Consider the following 9049-nt stretch of genomic DNA (forward strand, 5'->3'; position numbering starts at 1 on the left):
AATTTTATCATTCAGTTATATCATCTCAGTATTTTAGAAATAAAAGCGTGATTTAACGAAATACACATCTTTTATTAATTGATAGTGTAAAATTATTTTATTTTGTTAATGCATATTCTTTTTTCTCTTAAATCTAAAAGTGTTTGCGGACCTGTTTGATTCAACTTTAAGAGGATCTAATACTCAAATCAATCAAAAATATATGGATCAGTTTGGATTGGATTTTCATTTTTTCCGATAAAATCAAAATCGAACCAAACCAAAAAATAACGGGTTGGTTTGAGTTGAATTGATCGGACATATTACAAACAAATATGCAAAAATATTTTTAAAAATATATCTAATTTACATCAAGTAATTTTACATATTTTACATATTAATATAAAACTCTTAATTTTTTTCGTTTCTCCATATAGGTTGTGAATGTCACAAGTATTATTTTTGTTTAAGTTTAATATTTTATACTAGTTTCAAAGTTTAATATCTTATATTAGTTTCAATGATAATGATGATACAAAATATATGAGTTACTATGGTTGGTTCGGGTAGACGGGCTCGCGAGTAGAATTTTGGAAATTTATTGTCCATACCAATTAACATTGGATTTTAATGGTTTGATTCGCCTTTTGCCCAAACTAAAAAAAACATCTCACACAAACACCATGGTTTGATTTAGATTTTGTTTTGGTTCGGAATTGCCCGAACCAATTAACACTCATACTTAAATCTTTTAGAATTTAATTTAGGGGTGGACAATCGGTCGGGTCAGTTGGGATTCGGGCCCAAACCCCAAAGTCGACCTAACCATCGGTTGAGGAATACATACCCATTTTCGAGTTCGGTTTTTTCGATTTCGAGTTCATAACTAGGTTTTTTCGGGTTTAACAATAATTTGGCCAATTTGATAGTCAAACCATTTTTTATGGGAAATGCTCTTTTCACCCTTATGGGTGCTCCGCCACCATAGTGAAAAGTCCATAATGTCTCTAGCATCCGAATATGCATCTCTGGACGCATCCTTTTTAGCCATTTCTCAGGCCAAATTGAAGATACATCATTTTTACGTTAAAATTTAATACATATATGCATCTCTGTATGTGTTAAAAGTGTGTTCGAATATGCATTTTCGTAAACACCATTTATTCAAATATCATGTTGGTGATCCGGAGATTCATCTCTGGACACTTTTTTTGAAGGTGACGAGAAACACAAGAAAATGGGGGTTTGAATTGAGTTTCTAAGATCAAAACTTTCCGTATCCAAAACACTGAAAGATGAAATAAGAACAAAAATAAATGAACACAATTATTTTTATTTTGGCTCACTATTAACAAAGTGAGTCCAGTCCACCTGCCAAGGTGATTTCGCTTTACCAACAAGGACTTGATCCACTATAATCAACTAATTAAATACACACAAAGACAACGCGTCAATGTATTCTTGAGAATCTTGACTAAACCCTAGTCTCTCAAGGAATATAAACTCAATCAACGAGATGCAAGAAATGTGTGTTACAAAATTGCTTCTAAGAAAGCAAATTACACAAATTTTAGTACAATGAATTTATCACAAAAAAAACAAATAAAATTTTATGTGTGTTTTCTTTCCTATATTCACAAGAATAATATTCAGTCCAGCAAAAGCATTGTGAGATATTGGATAATCGTTCAAAATCTTTCTCATTTTCCATTCTTCCAAGTGTTCCTTATATAGGCAAGGAAAGATCTGTTGGAGAGTGTGGATGGAAATCTTCACAAATGAGCTGACACCTTCCATAATGGTCTGCAAAGGTGAGAGACAAAATGGTACAATAGTACAGTCTTTATTCCATGAAATCAACATAGTGGAATGAGCATTTTCACTTGTGTTGTGTACTATTTTTCTCGCGTAAAACCTATTGATCTTATCTTCTAATGTTCAGAGGCTTTTGAATAAATGTTGTTGAAGCATCTTTAGAAGGATCAATACTGAGTAGAGAGTCTTTAGAACCTTGTCTTCAGAATCTTCAAAACCTTGTCTTCAGAACTTGGTCTTCAGAACTCGAGAGCGCATAACTTTGAGAGCTTAACAAACCTTCAGAGGCTCTTCTATCAGAGTCATAGTCAGAAGCTTTACACAAACATTCATCATAACTGTTATTTAAGAGCGTTATGGAACTTGATATAATCTTGTAAAGCACATTTTTGTATCTCTTCAGAGTCAAAGTGTGTTGAGTCCAAAATATGTTGATGTCACTCACCAAATCTTCAGAATCAGAACCTGTTAGCAAAAGATACACACTAGAAAAAACCATTAAGGTATAAAATTATTCTCTAAGAAACAATATATTATTATCATCAAAACTAAAGGTCAGATGCATAACCAAATCTTGTCCTTACAATCTCCCCATTTTTTATTATGACAAAACCATGAATTTTGATGAATAATTTTTACTAGGTTTAATCACATAAAACATCAGAATGGGGTTTGTAAACTCCCCCCTGAATTTTATACTATTAAAATTATTTTTTAGCTTAGAATTTCAGAGTTAAATTTGCAAACTCTCCCTGAATTTAAGACTGTAAATAATCTTTACATATAAAATATCTCAATCAGTATGAAAGAAATAACTTCTCATAATGTAGAAGCCTGGTTACATAAGTATTCAGACTTGACTTTGCTTTAAGTATCAGAAAGGCTGGTTATCGGCCTTGTATCATAACTTGATTTGCTGGAACTTATATACACCTGGGTAACTCAAACTCATATTAACTTGGTTAATGTCTTCTGAAAAATATTAACTCTTGAAAATCTTGGTTAACATGAAACATGATGAACTTATTCAAAGTTCCCATATTAGTTAATCAGAGTCATAAATAAGAATATTAAAGAAAAATGTTGGGTGTCCAAAAGGAAATAGGTATATCAAAATTGTATCACTCTTCTCCCCATTTATCATCAATCAAAAAGAAAGAAAATAGACAAAGTAAAACAAAATGGAACTTCATTTCATTGAATAAAACATAAGGTACAGAGTCAGAAATGATAAAAATTTAAAAAACTAGGAAAGCAACAAGTTTTAAAAATTAAGGCTTAAAAAGGGGGTGGCAGTCTGGATAAGATAGCATGAAGCATCCATCCAATCTCGTTGTTTGTTTCAGCTTGTTCCTTGAACATCTCATCTTGTTTGTCCAACCGAGTCCTTACAACTTCATTCTCTTGCTTCAACTTTTGCAGAGTCTTCAGAACTAGAGGAATGGGTTCAGAACCAGAGCCTTCAGCTTCTACAGATTGATGTGATCTAGAAGATGTTACTATTGCAGTTTCTTGAGCAGGAGGAGGAGCTTCCACTTCAGTTTCAGTTACTTCTTCTTCTTCAATAGTCACAACTATTGGGATTTTAGTTCCAAAAGGAGGAAGTTGTCTTATAGGAATTCTTGGGGAGAAAAAGTCCACAAGAGGTTCTAAGTATTCAGTTAGCTTGTCACTGAATCTTAAATGATCACCTTCAAAACAAAGTTCCTTAATCTCCTTGGAGCATGAGTTCATCCACCTTATGAGGTCAACCTAGGCGGCATCACTCTCAGCAGGATTGACACAGTTTGTGCAGTCTTGAACTACATAGTGGAGACGTTCATTTGCCTCTGACTTGAACTGTCTAGCTAAATCATTTATTTCCGCAGGGTCTATGATAGGGTTAGATTCAGATTATCTCTCAGAATCAGAAGAAATTTAAATGGTTTGGTTAGAAAGGATGTTTATTGTTTGGTTAGAAAAATCAGAGGTAGAAGGTGTGAGGGCAAAGATTCTTAGTACTTACTTTAATGATGTCAAACCTTTTTAGTTGCTCATAATGCGTGCTTTGGACGATGTCATCATATCATAGAATGCATTCATCCTCTAACATGCTTAAAGTATAAGTTTAATTTGTCCATGCATATAGGAGCATATCATAGATGTGAATAATGCACTCGATCATCGTTGGTACCTTAGGTTCATAAGAGAATGGTTTGAATTGACCAAAATATGTCTCAAAAACCAATTTTTGACAGTTAAATAACTTTGAGTTGACTCACGCCTTGGAGCGATCAACTCATTCAGACATATCCCATTATGTGTAACTCTCGGGTCTGAATAGGTCGAGTCATAGGTCGACTCAATCCTGGGAAAACTAAATGAGTCGACTCATCCATATGTTATGTCGACTCATTGCCTGCTTCATTTGAACCATGTTACCACGGGTCTGAACAGGTCGAGTCATAGGTCGACTCAACACTGGAAAAACATGTTTCAGTCGACTCATCCCCTATTTGAGTCGACTCATTGCCTGCTTCACTTGAGTAATTTTGCTGAGGTATGAACAGGTCGAGTGGTCGCTATTGGTACTCAATTTTCTGCTGTGTATTTTTGCAAAAATCTTCTGTTGTGTCTGTTACTTGGTTCATGCATCATATATATATATTTTATAGTCTCTTCTTCAACTATTAATAAGAAAAGTGAAATATATACACTAAAGTTTCTCTTCATCTTCATTCTTCATTGCATTTTCAACAACCACACATAACAATTTTTGTTGATCATATTGCAATTGTTGTGGTGATAACGTCCAAATAGGATTGTGTAATCTTATTTTGGGTAGAGGCTTTGAGTGGGTTTTTCTTGAATAAAACTATTGGGTTTTGTCCTCCATGAATTTGGGGTTTTTGCACAAATCTTTGCTTCATAGATTCAACCGAGTGAAAGGTTTGAAGAACAGTGGGTTCGTTCAAACAAGTAACGGTAACTGGAGGATTGTGAAGAAAGGTTTGGGTTCAAGCGTCTTGTGATTGAAGTCAGCCGAGATAGAATTTTGGATAACATGGAGTTCTTGCAATAAGGTAGATGCAATCGGAGGTTTCACACATATCCGATCGAAATTAGCTGAGCTAGAGTTTTGGAGAACATGGAGTTCTTGCAATAAGGTAGCTACAATTAGAGGTTTGTTCGAAACGCTTGAAGCACTTGGTTTAACTCGAATCAAGGGGAGAGAAGTAAATAGGATCTGCAACAACACTTAGGTTTGCTTAATGGTGATTATTTCTTCTATTTTATAAACTTTGCAACTTGATAATAAATATATCAATTCTAGTTTTAGAATTGGGGGCAGACGTACTCTAAGCAAGGACGATTGGGGAACTGCCTAAACAAATCTGATGTTGTTCTCTCTTTCTTTAACTCTTTAAATTCTGCATAAATTGAGTCTTGTATGAAATTAATTGTAAACTTAATCTCGCTTAATTGTTGTGCATTAAAGTTGTTCGATAAATTAGTGCAATCACTTTGATTGCAACTAAGGAAAATTCTGCACAATTAACTTTAGTGAAATTGAGACTTGGTGTGGAGTGCACACCAAGTGTTTGATAAAATTAACTTCACACGAGTGTATCAATATTTTACTTGTTCTCCTATTGTGTTATCTCATCATTAGCGGCAACTATATAAAGGATTGGTGTAATTAATTGATTAATTAAGATAGTTGTTAATTACCTTTATCTTAGTCATTCCATTTGGTTTCACGCATATCCGATCTTTCCATTAACGGATCGTTTAGACGATTGTGGTCTAGGGAGCTTTCATAACCTTTCAAAACAATTTTAAAAAGCGCTAAATTTTAAATACTGATTTATTCGACCCCCCCCCCCCTTCTAGATCCGTACTATCGTCTAACAAGTGGTATCACGAGCACCAGTTCATCTAGTGCTTCGTATATAACTTTTTAGAAAATGAGTAACGATTCTAAAGGGGTGTACAATAGAGCGCCTATTTTTACTGGTGAAACTATAGTTATTGGAAAGATTATATGTGCGCCCATACCAACTCTATTGATATGAAGGTATGGAAAGTCATCCAAGATGGTCCTATGGAAATAAGTATGACCAATATGGATGGTGTTGTTATACCTAAACCTGAAGCACAATGGAATGAAGAGGATGAGAAAAAGTATAGCTATGATTGGAAAGCCAGAAATATGATCATCGTCGCCTTAGGTGTTGTAGCACCTCAAATTTGCACCTATCATTGTACATACATTTTCATATTAGGTCATAGCATATCATGGTCCATTGCATAGCATTGCATTGCTTCTTTTGCCTCAAGTGCAAGCCAATCAAGAAATTGGGTCAAACTGGTCAGGAGATCAGTCAGTCAAGCAAGCAAGCACAATTCTCAAGGAGCCAAGGCCCTAGGGTTTGTCCAACAAGTTCATACAACTTGGGACATCATTTGAAGTCAAGTTCTCAAGGAATTAGGGTTTGGAATTCACCAGAAGAGGTTCAGTCATCCAAAACCCTAGAAAAGTCAACTGTTGGTCAACTGTTCATTTAATCAGTGATTTGTTGATGGAAAATGGTTTGAGAGGTCTCATTCATGTCCAAATAGGCCTCATATATCATGTCAAACACCATCATGGAAGAATTTAAAGCCAGATCAGAAATTTCCAAAAATGGAAACTGGACCCGTAACTGAAACTTACCAAAAATGGAAAGTCTTGATCCTCAAACTTACATCATGATACAAGCTTCAAATGAATTTTTGCCCAACATGAAAGTTGAAGATCTTGTTCTCCCATTTCCAAAAAGTCCAAGAACTCTCAATTCCCATGTGTGGTTGGCAAGTTATGATCGAATCGATTTCAGAAAATCTTGAACTTCAAAAGGCCATATCTCTCAAACCATTTGGCCAATTTTGGTGGGGTTTTTTCCTACAAGTCACATTTGATCCCCTCTTTCCAAAAATATAAATTTCATGAGCCAAAACTTCACCAATCAAAATGGCATTTTTTGACTTATCTCATTTAAATGCAAGTTTGACCAAGGGTTGACTTTTTGATATAATCATTTTTCTACCATTTGGCCAATTGAAATAGCTCAGAAATGTCATTTAAAGTATGTTTGCAAGCTCAAATTATGCAGTACTTGCACCTATCATGTATCCATACTTAGTTGCTTGAATTGGAAGAAAAGTACAAATTCAACCATACCTATCCATACTATCCACCATGCCATGCTTTGTACCAAAAACAGGAGATTAAGACATCATTTTCTGTCAATTGAGAACATTAGAAGCTGCATCAAGCCAACAGAAAATCATTAATGCTAAAAAACTTCACTTTGGCCAATCTTCAAAATCTCCAAAAAAATCCTCAAAAGGACCAAAAGCCTTGCCATGCTTGGTACTTCCAACAGCAGGTTTTATGCATCATGAACACTAATAGCAGCCATTTGACAGCAGAAGAAGCATGGTTCACTCTCTCAAAATCTCACCCTGCTGTTGCATTTAAAAGAGCTGTCAAAAGAATTTCCAAAAGGACAGAAAACCTTGCCATGCTTGGTACTGCACATAGCAGTCTTGTTCATCATTTTCTGTCATGCTACAAACCCTTGGCAACTGCAACAAACCAAAAAAATTCACTCATTCATTGATACACATCCTTGGCCATTTTTCTCAAAATCTCCCAAAATCTCAAGTAACCCTAGCAAGCTTTATTGGTTCTCCTCATCCAAGCAACATGAAACAGCAAATTAAAACCCCATTTTCTGTCATGAGGAACCAACAGCAGACCAACAAACTTCATACATGCTAAAAAACTCATCTTTTGTGCATTTGTGATTCTCTGTCAAAACTTCCAACAAAACCTGGCTTTGCTTAATACCATATCTTCCCTCATTTTCTGTCATGTGAAGCCAGCAATAGCAGCCAACATACACAGCAGAACCAACCTGCTTCAATCATTCTCCAAAAACTCACTCATTGGCATTTTTCAAACTCAGTCAAGAACTCTCAATGAACTAAACCCTGGCCATTGCTTTTCACCATCTTTTCAGCATTTTTGAACCTCGAGTTGCAGCCAACATAATCAACCAAAAAAAAACCATTGTCCTCTCATTTCTCTCAAAGCCTCACTCTTGGCCATTTTCCAAAACAGTCAACAAAACTCCAAATAACCAAGCCTGGCTTTTGTTGATTCATCATCAAGACAACATCATGAGCACATTGCAATCACCTTTTCACATCTGGAAGCACTTGTTCTAGCACTGCATTAACAGCCATTCAACCATGACAGTCCAAGGTTGAAGCCAAGCTAAGCATCCACAAGTCAAAGGACCTTCACCAATCATCATTTGGAGGATTGTGCTTCAACTGTTTCACTTCAAAAGCATCAAACAGCCACTGCATCTCATCTGCCTTCCCAATTTGGTAAAAATTCGACCTCCCTCTTTTGTCAAATTGATACATGCTTTCAAAAGGTCTTTCCATGCTGAACTTGACAGTGGTCTTAGTTTTAAAAATGGTTGAGTAATGTTTGAATTATGATGAAATGAATGTTGGTCATCCAAGCTTGTCTCATTGATTTCTCTTTGCCCAGCTTGATTTAATGAAAACCAATGTTAGATTTAGGTTGTGTGTTGCTTGATGATCACAATGGTATGACCAATTGCTGTTTCTGAGTGAAAAAGTTTTGGTCGATTGAAAGAGGGATGAATGCTACAGTAGAAACCCTAGGTTTCCATTACCTTGCCCAGATTTTCTTTCATTTCACGTGTGCATGGCCTTTAATTTCACCAGCCAATCAAAACATTCCAATCTATTGGCCAAAACGACCGTGCAGCAATAAGTGGATTCCTATATTACAAAAATGCCATTCTTTCAATATTAATTCAATTAATTTCTTCATTTTATTTCACTTTGATATCCAATCTTCCAAAAATCATTGTGCATCCATTTTTGATCCAAAAATCATGGGATTTTTTGTGTTGTGTTCATCATGGTCTCTACTTTTTTATCATAATTTTTCCAGATTTTTTGGTTGGGTAATTTTTAAATGGCCTTAGGGTTTGTGACATGTGACCAAATTTTGTACACTTTGCCAAAACATTTGTGAAATGATGAGAATGTATCCAATGGCTCCCAAATTTTTTGTGCTCAAACTAGACACATTCATGGTGATTTTGGTGTAGAGTTTGTGAATTTATCATTTGTGGTTTGTGAGTTATGATTTTTTGAATTAGGGTGTGACAATTTGTGTCACACC

This window comes from Lathyrus oleraceus, chromosome 7, assembly GCF_024323335.1.
Source record: "Lathyrus oleraceus cultivar Zhongwan6 chromosome 7, CAAS_Psat_ZW6_1.0, whole genome shotgun sequence".
Lineage (NCBI taxonomy): Eukaryota > Viridiplantae > Streptophyta > Magnoliopsida > Fabales > Fabaceae > Lathyrus > Lathyrus oleraceus.